The sequence below is a fragment of the Coenobita brevimanus genome, chromosome 101 (assembly GCF_032717465.1).
Source record: "Coenobita brevimanus isolate Jiangsu-jjx chromosome 101, ASM3271746v2, whole genome shotgun sequence".
Lineage (NCBI taxonomy): Eukaryota > Metazoa > Arthropoda > Malacostraca > Decapoda > Coenobitidae > Coenobita > Coenobita brevimanus.
In genome coordinates, this window is record NC_137054.1 from 13647304 (window position 1) to 13668876 (window position 21573).

The 21573-nt window shown below is 42.3% G+C and overlaps 1 protein-coding gene across 2 annotated transcripts in view; it reads left to right on the plus strand.

Moving 5' to 3' along the window:
• The window catches only part of bgm (acyl-CoA synthetase bubblegum family member 1), a 131388-nt gene that overhangs the window by 23647 nt on the left and 86168 nt on the right, over positions 1 to 21573 (plus strand). The window contains exon 1 of one of the 2 annotated variants that reach the window (XM_080284398.1): positions 19329 to 19492. The exons of the other annotated variant lie outside the window; for it this stretch is intronic. The gene's annotated coding sequence lies outside the window, so the exon portion shown is untranslated. Of the gene's footprint in view, positions 1 to 19328; positions 19493 to 21573 lie in introns of those variants that run through there. 2 annotated transcript variants of the gene reach the window in all.

The following is a 21573-nucleotide window of genomic DNA, read 5'->3' on the forward strand; positions in this document are numbered from 1 at the left end:
TCATTTCAGGGTATTTTAAGTTTGTGCCATTCCAGGGTATTTTAAGTTTGTGCCATTCCAGGGTATTGTATGATTGTGTCATCCCAGGATGGTGTAAGTTTATCATTCTAGGATCAACAGGTGGACGCAAGGTGGTCAGCTGAATTAAGGCGCCCCAACCATATGTCCGTGAGGGTTTGAGTCCGAGGAATGGCTTTTGTTTCTTGCTTTCATAAAGCCTCTCAAGGACGAAAGAACTGTCAGTGTCCTTATATGATCTAACCCGAATAGCCTAGCCCCGGACCCCTACGCTTTTGATAGGACAGTGAGGGATTAGATGGTAGATAAGTGCAAGTTTGTATCACCGTAGGATGTTATCGTAGGATGTCACAGTAGGAGGATATCACTGTAGGATGTCACAGTAGGATGTCACCATAGGATGTCACTGTAGGATGTCACAGAAGGAGGATATCACTGTCGGATGTCCCCATAGGATGCCACTGTAGGATGTCACAGGAGGAGGATATCACTAGGATGTCCCCATAGGATGCCACTGTAGGATGTCACAGAAGGAGGATATCACTAGGATGTCCCCATAGGATGTCACTGTAGGATGTCATCAGCACAGTAGGTAGTTAGGGAGAGATGAGGGGTTTTATGGTGCACTGTAATGGAGTCTGAGGAAGTGCTGTGGTTTGGTGTCGACATTGTGTAGTTGCGGCCATGCAGTTGGTACTTTATTGTCTAACTGTATATCTATCTGTCTATCTTTCTATGTATGTGTCTGTCCATCTGTCTAAGTGTCTGTCTGCCGTCTGTCTATCTGTCTGTCTGTTTGTCTATTTATCTGTATGTCTGTCACCGCATTCTGTGAGGGGTGTTCTGGACAAAAGGACTTGTACCGTAAGTGTTTGTCCCTCGTTAGTAACGACCCCTCCTTCCACGCCACACCACTACCCTTATCTCTCTCCAAATCTCGTTCTCGATCTACCTCTCCTTCTCCCACCCATCTCACTGTCACCTACCCTCCTATATAGTAAATCCTTTGCGCGCGCGCGCGCACACACGCGCACACACACACACACACACACACACACACACACACACACACACACACACACACACACACACACACACACACACACACACACACACACACACACACACACACACACACACACACACACACAATCAGTAATCCATTCCTTTGATTATTACTGCTGATTGGTAATATGTCATCAGATTTTTATTTTCGCCGTGATGTAAAACTGTAAACAAACTTTTGACCACAACTCTGCGTGGTGCCATAATCATTAACTCAGATTTGACACAGTGTAAAGGAACTATTGACTGCTTACCTGACGCCTTGATCTCTACCTTTGACAGTGTGAAGACGATGTAAAGGAACAATTGATCAGAACCGTACCTCGTGCCCGTTTCTGAGTTTCAAGACGGTGTAAAGGAATTATTGACCAACTGCATCTATAGTCTGGTCACTGTAACTTGGTGTAGACTTGCGTCCTTGTAGCTTATTTCACGTACCTCAGTGGCAGAAAAGACAGTGCTACGGCTCTACATCCTTTCCTTGGCACTTCGTGACTGGCATCATAGTCTTGCGTTGGTCTTATTACAGTAGCTTTAAGGTGACGGGACTGTGATTTTAGGTCGTTAGGGTATGAAAAAAAATAAAAAAAATGATAGTATCGTAATTATTGGTTTTGACATGGGAGAGAGAGAGAGAGAGAGAGAGAGAGAGAGAGATAGGAAGGAAGAGAGAGAAAGAGAGGTATGGGTTCAGTTTCAAGGCGATGTAAACTAACTATTGACAGTGTCCGTACTGCTCCTAGCGCTGTAAATCTCTTGAAAGGACTCGTATACTCGTCGGTTAAGGAAGCTTCCTAACACCTCTTCCTTAGCAGTTTATTTTGCATACTTCACCGTGCCGTCCTCTTCTGTATTACCTAAATCCTTCAAATATCACCATACTCTGCATAAATACCGTACAAAACGCTATTAGCCGGCAGTATCCCAAATAAATCGGTAAGGAAGATGTGTTAGGGAGCTTCCTGAACCGTCGAGAATGCGAGCGTCCCTAAGATATGATAATGCGGATGCTAAGTCCCAGGATCGGGCTTCTGACACGTATCTTCATCGGATGAGGGGATGGTTGCGTTGAGGGTCGGCTAATCTCATTCCGGGTGGTTTTCATTTACTTGAGATGAAATGAGGAAGTTAAAATATGGTGTGAATTGAGCATGAGTCTGGGTCTTAAGGTACTCTTCACGTGACCTAAAAAGTGAGTGTGGAAATCATGCATGGGTAGTAAAGTAGGTCATTTGTATACACCACCTTTATTCATTTATTTGTTTATTTATTTATTTAATTGCGTATGTATTTATTTATTTTATTTTATCCACTACAAATATTATAAACAGGCCCATTTATCTTCTCAGTCCGGCAGCCCCCTTTTTTTTCTTTCTTTTTCATTTTGCTATTTCCACGCCAATTTATGCTTCCCAGGAATATCTTTTCGGACCCTAGGATTAACTAAAACTTTCATTAACGGCTTCACTGCAAGAGATGGCCGTCCGGTAAGCTGAGATGGGAGGGAAAGCTTAAAATGACGTCATCGGATTGAAGGTGTTAAGCTTGTAGTCCCGGTTACAATTTTTTCTTTTTCTTAATTTTCTGTCATCTTGTTTTTTCTTTTCTTTCATTTCTTTTGCCTTTTCCCTTTATTCATTGTCCCGAAGCTGTATCAAAGCCTAGTGGGATAGTACTAAAAATAAATTAATAATAATAATAATAACAATAATAATAATAATAATAATAATTTGTTCAGTTTACCTAGGCATTAAACTGACATTGCTCCATCGTGAATGCTGGGCTGTAGGAATAAGAATGAAACTAGAATATGATGCTAGTCACGAAGAAGTGCCATGGAAAGAATGTAGAGATAGCATTGTTTTACTCTCCCATTGAGTTGCAAGAAATGAGCGGATTAGAAGGGTTCGAATCTCGCTTCATTTGTTCCGAAACCCCAAATGTGTGAAAGGATTATTGACGAGAACTGTACACTCAAAAAATAAATAGATAAATAAATAAAAGTACAGTACAGGGGCCAAATGATGTAATAAATTATAAATATTTTTGCGGTTCCCCAAATTTAACCCTTTCATTCCGGTGATTTTTTTTTTAATTCTTGTTACTGTCAGAGAAGTTTACATAGATTAGGAGAGATTTTTGTCCTAAGAAGTTTTATTTATATAGTGTTAGAGAGAGAGAGAAAGAGAGAGAGAGAGAGTAATGAGGAAAGAAAGGCCTAATTAACATGGAGATTGTATTAGTTACCGTGGAAGTGCGAAATCAGCGTACTCAGATATAAGATAGTGAACTGGCTCTAATCGCTGACTGGCAATTTAAGTCCTTATCACTCAACAAGGTAGTTAGAGGGTTGTTGGAGACGGGCCTTATCTGATAGAGAGAGAGAGAGAGAGAGAGAGAGAGAGAGAGATTAACAAGAGGAATGTCAGATCAGTGTACAGAAAGACAGATAGATAGACAGATAGATAGCGAGAGATATTGACAGAGAGTACCGGCTATAAGTGTCAGATAGATAATGTACAAAAACAGAAATAAACAGGAGAGATAGATAGATAGATAGATAGAGAGAGAGAGAGAGAGAGAGAGAGAGTGGAGATACGGATATGGTGTGTTATCAGTGGACCTCAAGTGATAAAGATAACCTTACCTTTGATCCACACAGATTGATGACTCGTGTGTGTGTGTGTGTGTGTGTGTGTGTGTGTGTGTGTGTGTGTGTGTGTGTGTGTGTGTGTGTGTGTGAGAGAGAGAGAGAGAGAGAGACTGGTAGTGATGGATGTTGGAAAGACGTTACCCTGCAGTGCGTTGGTTCTGTAACTGCAAGAGTCTGTTGGGTATATAACTTAGCTACTGATCCTGGTTCGTGCCTCTCTTTCACGGTCACGGATTAATTTAGCGGATTGAGAACCCTTTGAACTATTTGCTCAGCCATCATCATCATCATCATCATCACCCCAGTTATTAACCCCTTCAGTACGGTGACGCCTTTTTAATGTTTATTTTTCCTCCATCCAGACGATTTTATTTTTATTTACTTATTTAGTTTTGGGGAAAGTTTTCAAACTGGAGAAATTAAACATATCCTTCACTACGAAAGGTCACTCCCAAAGTAGAATTAAACTGTCTTTCAAAAGCAAAAAATGAAACGCATAAAACCGTCATCGTACTGAAAGGGCCAAAGGAAGAGAGGCCAGTCACCCACATCACATCACATCGCACAGCATCACATCCATCGCAACACATCACGCCACCCTCGGACATGCCTAAGCCCTCCACTAATCTGTACTTGTGACGGCCACGGTAGGTCAGAGTGGTGTCATGAAATCAGAAATCAGAAATCAGTTACTTCCCTTTGCAGTTCCCTTTGCAGCTCACTTTGTAGGTCCTGTTGCATCTTCCTTCGTAGTCGCCTTTGAAGCTCCCTTGGTAGTTCCCTTTTGGAGTTCTCCTTGCAGTTCCATTTCCACCACCTTTTGGAGCTCCCTTTGCACTTCGTTTTGTAGCTCCCATTATAGATCCCATTGTAGTTCCATTTCCACTTCCTTTTGCAGTTCCCTTTGCGTCACTTCGCGTGTGCACGGAAGGAAGGAGAATTGAAAAGGATGCTTAACCTGATCAAACTGACCCTATTTACCACAGCATAACATAACCTAACTAACGTACCCGAATCAAACTGACCTGATCTAACGTACCATAACATAACCTGACATAATGTAACCCAATCAGACCACCCTAATCTAACATACCATAACATAGCCTGACCTAAAGTAACCTTATCAAGCTAACCCGATCCATAACATAACATAACTTGATCTAACCTACTCAAACTTTGATCAGCTTAATCTGACCCAGCGATACCTAATAATTTTGCCCTTAATTAAATAATATCAGGTGGCAACAGATTCCTCAGTCACGTGGCACCTGACATATGAAGCAGGGAATTAAATGTACTTAATATATACAGTCTTTTGAAGGGGTAGCAGTGAAAGTATGTAGGTTATATGGGAAAGATGTGTGTGTGTGTGTGTGTGTGTGTGTGTGTGTGTGTGTGTGTGTGTGTGTGTGTGTGTGAATGCTAACTGAGAGGCCTGTATATATGTTGCTTAGTGTGGAAAGCCTGTGTATCTTCAATGGCTCCCTCATTCATTGGTAATTCTGGAGAGGAGCGTCCCATTCTGTGAGATAAGGAACTACAGGATAGGATACGGGAGTCGAGATCCCAGTGCCGCGACAGAGATCGAAGAATTACTCCAACAAGGGATTTCAGCTGTTGTGATGTGCAGGGTAAACTTCCTTTGTACGGTAACCAGGGTAGTCACAGTGGCCAGGGGATTCTAAGATGATGAGATGATTCAATACTGGAGAAGGATTGCTGGCTGAGGAATCTGTTGCCCATTTTTGCCCCCCAGATGCAGCTCCTCTTGATTGTGTACCTGAGAGAGAGAGAGAGAGAGAGAGAGAGAGAGAGAGAGAGAGAGAGAGAGAGAGAGAGAGAGACCCCATATCAAAAAGGAACACAAAACTTTCATGGTGTACGACTGATTCCCCATTTGGTTCCAGTTTCCTTCAAGCTGGTACTGTCGGAGAAGAAATTCCTATAACCCCCAGGTTGATAGCGAAAGATATCTAATGAGGCAGGATGTGCTCCCCTTCTGCCGGTCCATAGAAAGCGAGGATGGCGCGAATTTAACGGGGGACTGATAGAAGTTTGAGAGGACTTCAGACAGGGGTCATTTGAGATTGTCCACAGATTTCTGCCTCGTTTCTCAGGATATGCGGTGTGTCTGCGTCAAAGAGGCGGTGATTATCCTCCTTCTTCTGCAACTGATTTCTCATATTTCAAAGACCATACTGCTGCTCCTTATTTTTCCCACGGATTTGTCTTTTGTAACCATATTCGAGTGTCACTTTCTGGTTGCAGCTCAGCGTTCAAGATAAAAGTATGGCAATTTTAGGCCAAGTTAAAGCGCACAGTATCAGACTGAGTAACCGTGAATAAACAGACAACCCTGAGGAGTTACACAGGTCATGGACGGATTATGAAACTCTTATTGTAACGTTGGTAATGTGTAGGTTACGTTGTATGAGTAAGCATATATATACCATTACATAACACTTTCTTATATGCTGTGCCATACTTTATGCCATAGAGAAGGTGTCATTCAGTAGTAAGGATTAACAGTAAGTAGCGCTAGTAACATGAGTAATAATAGTAGTAGAAGTAGTGGTAGTAGTAGTTGTTATTATAGTTGTAATAGAGAGAGAGAGAGAGAGAGAGAGAGAGAGAGAGCACCTAGCCTCTTTATCGTTCTCTGAGTGGAGGCAAGTAGCGCAAAAAATTACCACAATTCACAGATAACCTTGTTCGTGACCTTATCTTGACACCCTGTAAGTGGCAGAGAGAGAGAGAGAGAGAGAGAGAGACAGACAGACAGACAGACAGAGACAGAGACAGAGACAGAGACCATATCTTATCCCTGTTCTCAACCTTCATATGACCTCCTCCAGTGTCCTTTCCCTTAACCTTTCAGTGAACGACCTTGTGCATCATCATCATCACCGTCGCCACTGTAATCTGTGTGGGGTGCTGCTATCAATAATAAGAGACATAAGACCAGCAGTTGTACAACACAGTACTAATGATAAGCCAGATAAGCCCTCCGCGGTGTTGCTGGGTTGTGACAGGCGAGGCAACAGAGAGTCACGATATCTTAATCTATATTTAGAGAACATCCTCTTACAGGATGCAGCGTCCGGCATGAAATAGATGGAAAGATAGACTCCAAGAGGTTTATGACGCCCATTCAACCAGATAGGGACAGGTGCCCATTATTAAGAAATTTGAAGGTCGCGTGTTTTAACCTTAAATAGCAAAGTGAAGTGCAAAGCCATAATTACTGAAGGTCATTTATGGAACGCCTTATGCGGCAATAGATAGATAGATAGACTGTTGTTATGACGTATGGCCAAGCTGCATCCTATGTTACAAAGTGCAATCAGCAACCATATACTGGTAGGAAGGCCAGGTGTGTTCCATTACTGTCATATACCGTACTTCAAAAATCATCATCAGAATTTTGGAGTCTGCATCCCGTTTCTAGATTTCAGGGTTAAGCATACTGCTCTGATTTTTTTTTTTTTTTCTAAGCATCGTTCAACTCCCGCTCTTTTGATCCGTCGCCAGTGGTCTTATCTCTCTCTAAGTCAGTTTTTATATAAAGCATTTTCTTCCGGTGTAAGTGGTTCTTAAGATTATTATTTCCAAACTTTTTCTGCGTTTTCTGACTCCTCCTTCCTTTGTCCTCATATATCCTGTTATGAAGCTATATAGGTAATCCCTTGAATCTCAAATGATGATGTATACCCTATGTTTTACTCAGTTCGGAAACCTCGTGTACTTCTAGACTTAAGCTAAACTGAATCGTCTGGAGGTAGCAACAGTGATGAAAAAAAATCCTGTTGATGGGATTGCTGGAGTGATTCAAACTTGTTCACCGTACGAAATCACGACCACCACCACCACTCCTACTACTATCACCACCACCAGTCTTAGTAAAATCCTGAAGTGGTTGCAACAAAAGCTAAAAAAAAAAAAATGAAAATAAAATAAAATAATAATAATAATAATAATAATACATCATACTAGGAGGGGTCAATCTCCTGGGAACGATGCCACGGATGATACAATACCTGGATTACATTAGTGGGATGAGGGAGGATTATATTAGAGGGATATGTATAAACTTTGATTCCCTGATGCTGTTGTGAGGCAGGAATCGTACCACACTGTTAATAGGGTCAGATATTATACCCTGCTTACATTAGCCTTGGTCGTGATTCCCTCAGCGTAATGGAATGCAGTACTTGTCTGGTGATGTCTTGATGGACTTTATGATTATTCTGGCGTCGCTGTGGTGTGGTGAGGCAGTTTTGATATTCCTGTGAGATATAGTTTAAATGATTAGTGTCGCGTCGTTGTAACATTGCATAGAGACAGTTGGTGTTGCAGTGTGTGTGTGTGTGTGTGTGTGTGTGTGTGTGTGTGTGTGTGTGTGTGTGTGTGTGTGTGTGTGTGTGTGTGTGTGACGGGATGGGGGTGAATTGGGGGTGAATGGTATTGAGCCATGGGTTATAACCCAACCCACACATTATCTTCTGGTATATAGTCTAATAGACGAGAGAGAGAGAGAGAGAGAGAGAGAGAGAGAGAGAGAGAGAATAACATCGTCTGGAGGTAGTGAGGAAACCCAAGTATGTCATTGCACAATAGGGTTAAATTAGTTTATTATTTATTTTCTTTTTTATTCTCAAGACCGGGTGAGTAGTCTTGGCCACAATGTCAGATCATACTACATACAAATATAATTTATTTATTTATTTTTTTATTATTTCATGTTCAGAATCGTTGTGGAGGCCATTTTAGGTCACGGCACACCAATCCTTATCAGTTTTAGTCATTGCATTTTTAACACAGATCATGCCAGGCTAATAATTAACCCTTTTTTTGGTCTTGTATTTTAATGGGGATAACACTAGAATTTATAAAGTCGATGGTGAGTCACAGGAACCCGTGTTAAAAGTACCTAACCCTACAGTGGCTGTATCAGTTTTAAGATTATTTTTTAAGATAACATTAGGCAATTTAATGCACTTGAAGGTGAGTGAAGAAACATATGATTGTTTAATGTTTTACGCTATTTATACGCAGTTTTTATTTATTTATTCTTTTTATCTTTATTAGTTGCACAGTCAAGGTCACATCAGGTCAGTACAACTACGCACTTGTTATAGTCTTTTTTTAATTTTATTAATTTTATTTATTTATTTATTTATTTTTGAGCAAGAGAGAGAGAACTGATAAGGTACTGCAACTCCAAGTGAAAGCTGACTCGACACCTGTTTGTTTTCCTTTACTGGTGTGTGTGTGTGTGTGTGTGTGTGTGTGTGTCTGTGTGTTTGCTAGCGTGTGTGTTTAATACTTTAATATTTTTTCATTGTGTGTGTGTGTGTGTGTGTGTGTGTGTGTGTGTGTGTGTGTGTGTGTGTGTGTGTGTGTGTGTGTGTGTGTGTGTGTGTGTGCATCTTTCATTGTGGTAATTTTTGTATCCGACTCTGGGCATAGATTATACAGTTCGTTCCTTAAGACCCAGCAGTCCTCCTACGTGCCACACACTTCACATGTCACCACTTTGGCGCTACGCCTAATACCCACTAGAGACCCCTAGAAAAACAATCCGCTACTCTGTCCACTCCACTACAACCTCTGTGTTTGTTTGTGTCTGTGTTTGGGTGTTATTTTGTTTGTGATAGTTTTTTTTTTTTTCCCCTGGTGTTTGCTTGTTTCATTATGTGTATCCTTGTTAATGTGTGTTTCTTTTGGTCTTTTTCTTCTTACTGTTTATTTGTCTTTGTATGTTTAATATATTGTGTGCATGTTTGATACTATGTTTGTATGTTTGCCTGGCTCACATTGTGTGTGTGTGTGTGTGTGTGTGTGTGTGTGTGTGTGTGTGTGTGTGTGTGTGTGTGTGTGTGTCATCGTTACTGCCACAAACATCACTGTGACCCACGGCATCACTCACTGTCATCAATTACTCATCACTCAGGAGGTTCATCTCTCAGATCATCACCCATATGCTTGATTCATTACGTGTTGGTGTCCATTGCTTTGTTATTGTTTGTTTGTGTGTTTGTCATCACTACAGCCACAAACAGCACTATAACTCACGGCATCACTGTCATCACACACATCACTCCTGCTCATCCCTCACGCCATCACTCATCTCACGCTTGTCTTTCAGTCAACCTTCACTTCTTTAACTATCATCTGGAGAGCCACTCATGCAATTCAGATATGCCGAAAAAATGTGATTACAGTTTACCTAACTTATTTTATCTTCATCGGCAAGACTTTACTGAAGGGTACGAGGTGATATAGTTGTCTTATCTGTTTCTATTTGTGCTTATCAGTAATTTAACTCTTTCACATGAGGCCGCCCTTAAGTTGTATAAAATAAGTGTTAATCTGAAGAAAAATGTTTTTAGAAAGTCGTGGTGTTGAAGGCGTTTGTGGAGAATTTGTTTTCATTCTTTCATTACTACGAGAGCAGTTATCAAAGTAATATCTTCAGGCTGTATCCATCCGTCTTCATCCAGCCCTGTAATGACCGCATCAGGAGCGTCGAGGGCCACGGCTAAGCAACTTAATTCAGGCATTTAAGTCATTTTTCCCTCAGTTACATTTCGTGACCAAATAGCTTCATCTACCCCTGATGGCCACATCCGCCCTAACCGCTTTAACCCATCAGACCACCAGAAGTCAGTAAGTTGTGGTTAACACTTATTGTGGTAAATACTGTAGTTTCTTGGAATACACGAAACAATTTTCCTTGTCGTTCAGTGCTGAGTTATCACTACATGTATATTTAGAGAGCGAATGGCCACCCATCAGCTAAAGCTCTTCAGTGGGTAACAAGATCAAAAAGCGTAATCGTACTAATGACTGTAATAGCAATTTATCTTTGTCGGCAACATTTTACTCATGGGTTCATTGTGATAGACTCAGTCTTATCACGGGCTCAAGTTTTTCGTATTAATTGCATGGAAACTCGTTTTTCAAGTCTGTGTTTGAGCAGTATTCTAAGCAGCATAGAGGGATTCGTATCGTCTCTTCCAGGGAGATTTATTACGAGTATGCGTATTGCACCTTAACGTCACTGGATTGTTGGGGTCTCTCTCTCTCTCTCTCTCTCTCTCTCTCTTAGGGGCTGCGTCTTTTCCGCTATATTCCAGCAAACGCCAGACGATTTTATTCAGGCCGGAGTGAGTCATAGGAGGCTGAGTGTCAATATTCCCCCAGTATACAAACAAGGTGTATACGTGGCCGCAAACTTGTATATAAGTTATGCAATGGACCGCCATGTTGAGATGTGGGCGCAGGGAAGCAGCCGTTTTATATTTTCCTGGTGACGTCATATGGAGGAAAAAACGGTTGATTTCCCCCTCTCTGTCTGTCTGTCTGTCTCTTTCCAGGATTTAACCCTCTTTAATCACGTGATGCACAGCTGTTTTGTATTTATTTTCATATTTATGTATGTATGTATTTATTTTTGGAAACAGCCGGCGATTTTTAAATTAAACTTCAGGGTGACTTTTCCAACTTCCCTGATGACGTCATGGAGGAGGAAGGGGGATGAGGAAAATGATGTGTTATGGCGAGAGTTTAACCTTTTCAGAATGATGTACGATTTTTTTTCTTGATACTGCTTGACGATTTTTATGCTGCTTAGGGGTGGCTTTTCGACGGGGAAGGGGAGGTGCAGATAATTATAAAACTCAACAATAAGCATACGTCATCATAGTGAAAAGGTTAATGCTTCACCTTTAATGTGTACTTACAGCAGTTCACTATGTCCCTTTGGTCTTGATATTCTCAGACGATTTTATTCGACACAGGAGTGAGGTTTCGAGCAGGAGAGGTTAGCCATAGCGCTCATTAATCTCTTCACTGCTTCTCTCTCAGGCTCAAAAAAATCGTCTGGTGAGGTCATGATTAAAATTTGTGTGTGTGTGTGTGTGTGTGTGTGTGTGTGTGTGTGTGTGTGTGTATATATATATATATATATATATATATATATATATATATATATATATATATATATATAATGATAAAAAAAAATACAAGCAGACTTAATGATCAACTTCCCCTTCATTACTCAGCTCTTCTTTGCTTGAAAGACAGTGAGTCTAGTATCTTCCAGTGCCAGGCATTCCTTACGTTAAAACAAGTATTTGGCGTGGGAGGAAAATTGTCATGCGTTTATTTATTAATTGTTTATTGTGTTTTTTCATAGGGGAAGGGCAGTGAAGAAAAGTGCAATGTTTCATTCATGTAAATCATCATCAGAGTAACGATAAAGTTTGTTTACGAATCTGGGTCGGTGGGTATAAATAACCATTCTGAGTAACACGAAAAGATCCTCACACATGACCCGTATCACTGAATATAAATGCGAGGGAGGAAGTCAGAAATCATAGGAACGTTCTGTGCATGTGGAACGGGATGTAACAAATATAACTCATTCGTTTATGCCACGAAAAAAATGTCAGCCTAGAGAGTTTTGCCTGTATAGTCGGTTTGTTTTTATCTGAGAAGGATCTGCAACCCCTATCAGCTCAATGGCCTGGCGTCGTCAGATTGGAGGATAAATTTGACTAGTAACCAAGGAGACTCATTCCTACCGCATGAAGAACGCTCTCGATGTTCATGCAGCCACGACTTTGTATGTACTAGCTAAATAACAAGTATACAGTATATACCTCGTTCAGTATACTCAGACACCTAATCAGAAAGTCTACCGTATCCTTCCTCTATCTTATTTTGGCAGAGATTTTAATCCCGAAGCAGCTTCTTCCACATAGCTTAGTGTCAGCATCAGACAATAATTCGGCTCTACATTCTTTCCATACCACCCTTTCGTACTAAAAGCCCTCCCTTCCTCTCCTGACATCCACCCATCTGAGACATCCTTAATTAGAGCCGGTCGAGCTCATCTGGTTAGGCTTACCAGGACATCACCCAGCCCTCCTCAGTTACCAGCTTAGGTTCGGTTTGGGTGGAATCACCGATGCCAAGTGCCTTGCTTGTAGAATGGGCCCACACAACATAATACATGATATGGAGCACTGCACAACGTATTCGTACACCACACTAAGACGCAGACACAGCATCAACGGTGTAACAACCCATGGGGTGACGCCATAGGGACAGGCAGTTGCATATCTGTGGTCGCGGTGTCTCCTCGACCAAGCAGAGCGAAGTTATAAGCAGCAGCAGCAGCAGAAGTAATAGCTACAACAACAACAACAACAATAACAACAAAATTTTTATGATCTGTGTGGCTCTGGAGCTTTAATAACACTTCTTGCTTAGCAGTTTATTTTTGCATATTGCACCGTAACACACTCCTTTGTTGTTTACATCGAATTAATATCGGCATAATTTCTATCAGTAGCATATAAGACGTGTAATGAGCAGAATAAATCGTCAAAGAAGAGGTTTTACGAAATCTCTAGACACATAGAAAACGTCTCTATGTGAGTCATGTCCCTTCTTGACCAAATCAAAGTTTTCTCACCGCACTTTTCCTCCTTCTTACGGACTCCATTCACAGTGCAATTTGTCCATCTCGCACCGCCTCTTGGAAGCCGTCATTGGAGGTCGGGGTGTCTTTAGCCACGAGAGCAAGAGCTAAGGAATCTAGTTAGACTAATGGGTCGTTTACACCATCCTTTTGGAACCACACACACACACACACACACACACACACACACACACACACACACACACACACACACACACACACACACACACACACACACACACACACACACACACACACACACACACACACACACACACACACACACACACACACACACACACACACACACACACACACACACACACACACACACACACACACACACACACACACACACACACACACACACACACACACACACACACACACAGATTGATACAGTTTTGCTCATTTATTTCACGGACATTTTCAGGTACCGGTATAAGGTGGGGGATCTGATGTGGCATTGGTGCTAAACACTTTCTTCAAAACGATTGCTTTATTTGAGTGACTGTTTCAGATGTATTGCTTTTAGGGGAGCCATTCTAATGTATTCTTGCAACAGCCCGCGATTTATGATCCAACTTTCTTTTATAGCAACATGAGAGAATTACTGTTGTATGCCAGCTTGCCCATGCTACGCAGCTCTTACTAGCGTGAATAAACTACAAGAATAAGATAAGGATAGCAAAGAAAAATGAACCAAAGACTGGAAGCCTGCAAAAAACATGAGGGAGCCCAAAAGTCAAGATCTTTCATTTTCACATGTCTAGACACACTTGCTTAAATGCCATACATAACTCTGTAAATATCGCCCCCGAGAAGGGATGATGGTTAAATTTGTTCACATGATCAGTTCTCCAGCTCTTCTGTTCCTGGGTTTGGAAGCTGATCACGTGAACCAGAGGACAGAAAGCAAAGAAGTGGAGTTTTTTTTTTTTTTTTTTTTTTTCGTACAGGCACGGTCAGTAGCCTTATCCCTTTGCACGTCTGTGTACGTTTCCGAACTTATGAAGATAATAATAATAATAATAATAATAAATTATTATTATTATTTATTACTACTAGTACTACTACTACTACTACTACTACTGCTACTACTACCACTACTACCACTACAATTTTTACCCTTTTTCACCACACCTACTACTATTTCTTCTTCACTCTAACTCTAAGCAAAGGTTTAAAAGCCCTATCCTTGAAGCCCAGCACTCCTCCGTTCTGCACACTCACGTCGCACTGAATATGTAAAGAATGTAAAGACGGATAGAGCAGTGATATATATCGTGATCTAGTTTACCATCTCATGTGGGTTTCGTCATGCAGTCAGTTGAAAGCAACTTGAAGGACTGAGGATGATGGATGCTTGACACCACGATAATGTAAAGGGACTATTGACTAACTATACCAAGCTCATGTTGTGGGTTTCGTCATGTAAAGTGAAGCGAGTCACTGAGGATGACGCTTGTTGCATTACGCCACGGATTTGCGATGACGAGCGACACTGAATCACGTTTCTAGAGACTTCCTGGTTGCTTCCTACATCTCACTCTTGATTATGAGGAAAAATATACCGTAGTGGGTATACTATCTTAAACACACACACACACACACACACACACACACACACACACACACACACACACACACACACACACACACACACACACACACACACTGCATTCAAGAGTTAATAATAACCGTATGTGTATCATTTGCCTTAACCCCATGTCTGAAGGGTTAATTGGCGATGAAAATCAATAAAAGAAAATCGTCAGAAGATAATCAGAATAAGACAGTCTTTTACCGTCACTGAAAGGGCTAACCTATGAGATTTTGGGCACTTCGGTCCGGTGACGTGTGTGTGTGTGTGTGTGTGTGTGTGTGTGTGTGTGTGTGTGTGTGTGTGTGTGTGTGTGTGTGTGTGTCTTATTACATCCACACGATTTTAATTAGCGAAAGTGCCCCAGCAGTGTTAGAGATATTGTTGGTCACACTAACCCCTCCAGCCTAACAAGTCCCATGTAAATTAAAATCGTCTGTAAATAGCAAGCATAAAGGGGGGAAAATACACATGGGGTTAAAGGTTTAGTGAGAATATAGCACCTAAGTTTGAATATTACAGTGGAAAGGCAAATGTATAGGTAGATCAGAGGTAAAATTAACCTATAGTGCTTCTAACCTGACAAAGACTTCAGCCAATTTCAGCCTGGTTGATGGCCAAGTGAAGTCAGATTGGAGGTTGTTTGACTATCCTACATGGCCAAAATTAATCAAATTTTACCGTACCTTGATGTAATACCCATTAATTGTTTGGTGATGGCCTAGACTAGTAACCAAGGAGATTCCTTCCTTCCTCATAGCTAAAGTTGTTGCTGATCCTCCCCAGTTTGTCGGGCCAAACAGACCCATCAACCACTGACAAGCAACCGCCCCTGCAGGGCTGTCCCATGCAGTGAACCTGTTCCCTTGTGACAGCGCCTACGTGACAACTCTTAGCAACAGCGAGGCGCTGGGAAAAGTGTGGTTTGATACCTGGATACACACCGCATTTACGTCTCTGCACCTAGTTAATAGGGTCACCAGAGCAGGCTCCACTCCATCCCGTAATGTGGTTATATGGTTACCATTTGTTGCAAATGGTTTCCTGGGCTACAGGAAACCAGTAGGCTTGTCAGTCAGTGCAGAACCACCTGAAGCGGAAAGAAGAGTATAAAGTGACAGGAAAGAAAGAGAGAAGTAGGAAGAGAGGACAGACAGAAAGAGAATGGGAAAGGGAAAGGAAGAAGTAGACAGCTCTACATCAAAGGGTGAATGATGATCGCCACCACCTACCACCATGCTTTCCTTAGGAGAGAGAAACGTCATCCGGACATGGGATACAGTCACTGAGGTGTACGGTACAAGGAACAATAGAGAGGTGCTCAGTACGAGGAACAAGAGAGAGGGAGATGTACAGAGCTTCCCGGAAACCATCTGTGTACATTTACGACATGATGAAGAGCGGCAGGTGACCAGGGTTGTAATGAGGCCACGGGGTGTATAGGCGGTTTGTTTTCACCTGACGGAACTAGACCACTCCCACAACTTGAAATTACTAAGTCGTGGTTCCTTGAAATTCAGTGAGCCATTTTGTTAAGAGGCAGGAATGAGTCTCCTTCGGTATTATATTCCTTTTACTTTAATTTGGCTTAGATTTTCCTTATGTAGCTTATTTCATATATGGTAACTCAGTGACAGAATAAGACAATACTACGGCTTTGCATCCTTTCCATTGCACTTGTTCTTGTGCAGCATCATTATTCTAGTGTTAATCTGTTGTTACGGCTCAGCATTCAAGATGCACAGATGGCAATGTTAGGCCAGGTTAGAGTAAAAAGGGTACCGGTACATGCTAGTCAAATCGACCCTCCAATCTGACTACACTTGGCTATCAACTGAGCTGAAATGAGTTAGGAATCTATGCCACGTTAGGAAAAAAAAAAAGCACACTATATTCTCGTGTGTTTAGAAGATTCCCAATTATAGCATCTCTTCCTTCCGTCCATTCAGTCCCATGTTTCCCCGTCAGGAGCGTAGGGGCCCGGGGCTAGGTTGTTCAGTTTAGACATGTTAAGGCGAGGGAACCAGTCACTCGCCCCTTAGTAAACGCTTTATTTTACTTTATTCTGTAATAATATAATCGTCAAGAGGGTGCAAGAAGAAAATGAGTGGTCATCTTTGTCAAGCGGTTTATAGCATCAGCTGGTCTCTCTCTCTCTCTCTCTCTCTCTCTCTCTCACACACACACACACACACACACACACACACACACACACACATGGCCTCGTGTTTCGTTTTTTCCTCGCCAGTGCTAGGCGATTATCGAACTAAGAGTGAGTCATAGGAGCCTGAGTTTTCATCATAATTTACGTGTTATATGCCGGTGTAAATGGTAAGGAAGAGATGTTGAGCCTCCTAAGCCCACAGGAATACGGCTCTGTGTGTGTGTGTGTGTGTGTGTGTGTGTGTGTGTGAGAGAGAGAGAGAGAGAGAGAGAGAGAGAGAGAGAGAGAGAGAGAGATTTTCAGCATAATCGTAAAAAAGAGAGACCCTCCGTTCTGCAGTTATCCATATCTGTTCTTAAGCGTTTAAGTGATATGACGTCTTTGTTAGTTTATTCTTGCTGCTTCCTGACGATTTTGCACAGCTTAGGAGACTTCTAACTGGAGGGTTCGATACAGCCTTCACCCCTTTATTACTAGAGGGTCTTTCTAGGGTAAAGTCGACAGGTGGCAGGGAGAGCAAAATACACAAGGGTACCGTATGTCTTGCAGGGATTTAAGCTGTATTAATTGGGGAGGTAAGGTGTATTAAATGTCCGTGCTTAACTAGAATAGCTATTTAAATGTACGCATGCTGTAGGAACGGAGCAAAAAGTAAATAAACAAAAAATAAATAAATACAAGCTGCGGACGGGAAATTCAAATGTAGTTGCTGCACATCTTACCCTCAACCTTACAATAACCAGTGTCAGTAACGTGAACTTCAGGGAGATAAGTTTCATTCTTGGTTCGGCTTGGCGATTTTATCCAGCTTGGGGAAGACTTTTACCACGATCGCATCTACTGTAACTCATGCTTCCGTCAGACCATTTTATTAAACTTGAAACACCTTGCGATGAATGAATTATTGATAACCACTCGATAATTTAAAAACAACAGTATGATTAACAGCTGGGTTAAAATGCGTAGGATGCTGCTGCAGGATCACCCCACTATGTTCTGTCAGACACGGCAGGACATCCCCATGAGGTGATTCACGATTCACGGCTGTGACGTCACCATGTCAACAAGAGGTGACGTCACGCGGGAACGTTTGAGCTGGAGACATTGCATTTCTTTGTTTGCAGATTCGTTTACCAGATTAAACTTTAGTTTTCTTTTCCATGTATTTTATATTTATTAATGTGTATGAAGACGAGGAGTAACAAATGATAATATAAAGGTGTAATAAGCAATATACATAAGTCGCAGAGTGAAAGGAGATAGGTAGGCTATAGTCTCCCATGCCAGTGAGAGAACGGTCCTGTAAGTCTATCACAAAACTAAGACCTCTGAACAACAGTAGTGAAAACGTTGCCTATTGTATTAGTGTGTGGAACCATAGACTGTATCTTTTCCAACGACAGTTAAAACGACGAATGGGCCCATCTCTCGAAACAATACCCAACGACCCCTACTAAACCTGCGAACTTGTCATCATGTGATCAGACCCATTGCATCAGCTGCGCTCAGTAGCACATCACACCACCACATCTCTCGAAACAATACCCAACGACCCTTCCTAAACCTGCTAACTTCTCAGCATCATGTGATTACTCATTGCATCAGCTGCGCTCAATACCACATCACACCACCACACCACGCCCCTCCCTCACACACACTACCACGGTGCCAGGTACACTCACACCACAACTCACACACACGCACGCACGCACGCACACACGCAGACTCCGCGCATCATACGACTGGGTTGTAAGCGTGGCAGAACCGGTATGTTTAGGAACTTTTCTATTCTTTCCGTTCACGTGGATTTGTCTGTTTACCTATATTTCTCTTACAGTCAGTATCACATTTATAGGTCTACCTTGGACAGATGCTTAGTTTTTTTCTTAATCACCTGGGCCAGACGACCTTATCTCCCAGGCCAACAAAAAATAAACACTATCCAAGGAAAATGAGTCGTACAGGATGGGGAGGGGTTTGTGGCTTCAGGATCACACCACCCTCAATCAACCAATCAGAGGCTGGGAGGGAGGCGTGTCCTGTGACGTCATAGTCTTGCCATCCGCCTGGTAATCTCATCTTCAGAACGTTGTTGTTCCTATCCAATATAAACAACCATGCAGCCTTCAGTTCCGTTCAGTCTGCAGTTTAATTAAAGTCAGTGTGTATCAAAGGCGAATACTAACCACATACGTTATAGACACGGGAAAAATCTTAATACAGCGACCGACATCACCTCTCTGGTCTCCCCTACCCCAAGAGTGACGTCACTAGCGGGGAGTTTCAAACGTGGCTTCCTACACTCTGGCGTTCAAGTCGGCGAGGAAGTTTTGTGTGGTTCTGTCTGTCGGAGGTTGCGGACGTGTGGCTGGGAGTCCGTGCTGCTGGGCCCGAACTTGACACTCCCAAAACATCCCTAACTCTCATCGCTTTTTAAAGATATCAGTGTTAAACTAGAGTGATATTCTCGTCCTGCACCTGTCAGTCTTCACGTACAAGGTAAGCTGGCGTAATTTTGACTTTGGGAGTGTCAAGGAACTGTCAATGTGTCAGGTGCCGGTATGTGTGTGTGTACGTGTGTGTGACGTGGTGGGCATTGAGGCCACGGGGAGTTTTGGCTGTTTTTATTCAGCACGATCATGGATTGCTGAGAAATTGTTGATCGGAATGTGGTGACAATTTGTAGATGAAGGAGAGTGTGGAAGCGTATGTTTATCTGACTCGTGTTTCATTGCTTGATTACGTATACTGTATTGCCCGCGGATTTTTTTTTTCATGCAACCATGCATTACCAGAAAGTCATTGAAGGAAGTATATGTTGTTCCCTGTGTGTTTATCTGGAGTTTGTCATTTTTTGGGCTTGACATTGATTATAATGCTTGATTCGTGCTTATGATGCAAGTTTACAGCGGGAATTTTGTGCCGACGTGAAAGTAGTGAAATTAAAATTGTGTTTTTTCGGTGATATTAAACTCGCCAGTGGAGTGATGTATGTAATTTCAAAGTGTTTTAGTTCAGATGGCATTTAGTTTCTAGTGATTAGCTAACGGATGTGGTGCAAGGAGGGATGTTGGTTGAGAGTAGCAGCAGAATTGTGGTGGGCATGTGGTTGGTGGCATTTGTAGTATGTAAAGTAGGATGGGACGCCTTTTTTTTTTTTTCTTTTTTTAATGACAACTAGGATTGTAGTAGTGGTGGTTTGTAAGTAGGTATAATTGTTAGATAATTATAAGTAGGTACCTCCAATTAATAGTGGTTTGTAGGTAGTTGTTGCCAGGCTCATTTAAGCGTAAACCTAGTGAACCAAAAGATAGTTAATGCAGACTTTATGGCTCGAGTTAAAAGTGGTTTGTAAGTAGGACTGCAGTAAATGGCAGTTTGTAGGTAGTCCAAGGTGATTTGTTAGAAGGATTGGAGGGTAGAAGTGGAAGAGTTCTAAGTATGAGGATATTTAAGTGGGTTGGAAATGAGAATTAGTTGTATAGGTAGTCAAGGCGAGGGAAGTAGGAAGTGCGTAAGTAGCGGTGTAGTTAAGATTGGTAGGTAGAGAGGGATGGAATTGGTGGGTGGGTAGGTAGGTAGAGATAGAATTAGTTGGTAGGTAGGGAAAGGAGAGTCTAATGATAGGAAGCAGATAAGTCAGTAGCAGCAGTACAAATGGAATTAAGCTGGTAGGTAGGGAAGTGTAGGTAGGACGGGTTGGTTGGAAATTCTTGTAGTGTGGTAGTTTGCCCGGGGCGGTTCTGGTACCTCATCCACCCACCAACCCCCTCATCCTCCCTCCTTGTCCTCTCCTCTCCTCTCCTCTCCTCCTCTCGTTCCTCTTACCTCCTCCCCTTCCACTTACCTCCATCATTCCTTCAGTCTCTCATGTCCTCTTTCCTCTGTCCATCTTCCTTCATCGCTCCTTTCCTCCCCCCTCTGTGCCTTCCTTCCTCTCCCTCCCCCTCTCCTCCTTATTCACAACACATCTTTCCTTCCATTCTTCCCCCCTACATTCTCCCCCCGTCTTCCTTTCCTTCTCCCTCCACAGTCGTTTTCTCCCTCATGCCGCATCTCCCTGTTCTCCCCTCCCTCCTTCCCTCTCCCAAATCTATCTACACCTCTTCCTCCTTTCCTCATTCCACGTGGCTCTACATCCCCTCCCCCCCCCTCTCTCTCTCTCTCGACTTCGTCAGCTATCTTTTCTTTCCCATTATTTCTCTTTAACGTTCATGTCTTCCCTCTCATCATTTTGCTCTCTCTCTCATCTTCCATCCTTCTCCCATACTCCCTCTTCCTCTCCACAACTTTCTCCTTTGGTATTCGTTATGTGTTTGCCACTCCCTTTTGCTTTAATTTTCCTTACTTTCTCTTTCGGTTACCCCCTTTCTCCTGCATTCCCCATTGCCCCGTCACCTCTCTCTCTCTCTCTCTCTCCTTCCTTCCACTTACTACTCTCTCTTTCGTATTGGTCCTGTTTCGTTTCTCCTTCAATCTCCCCCTCCTCCCCATCCCCCGTGTCTACCGGTCGTTGCATTCTTCTCTCGGGTTTCTTTTGTTTCCTCTTGATTCCACTCCCATCACTTTACACAGCAAAT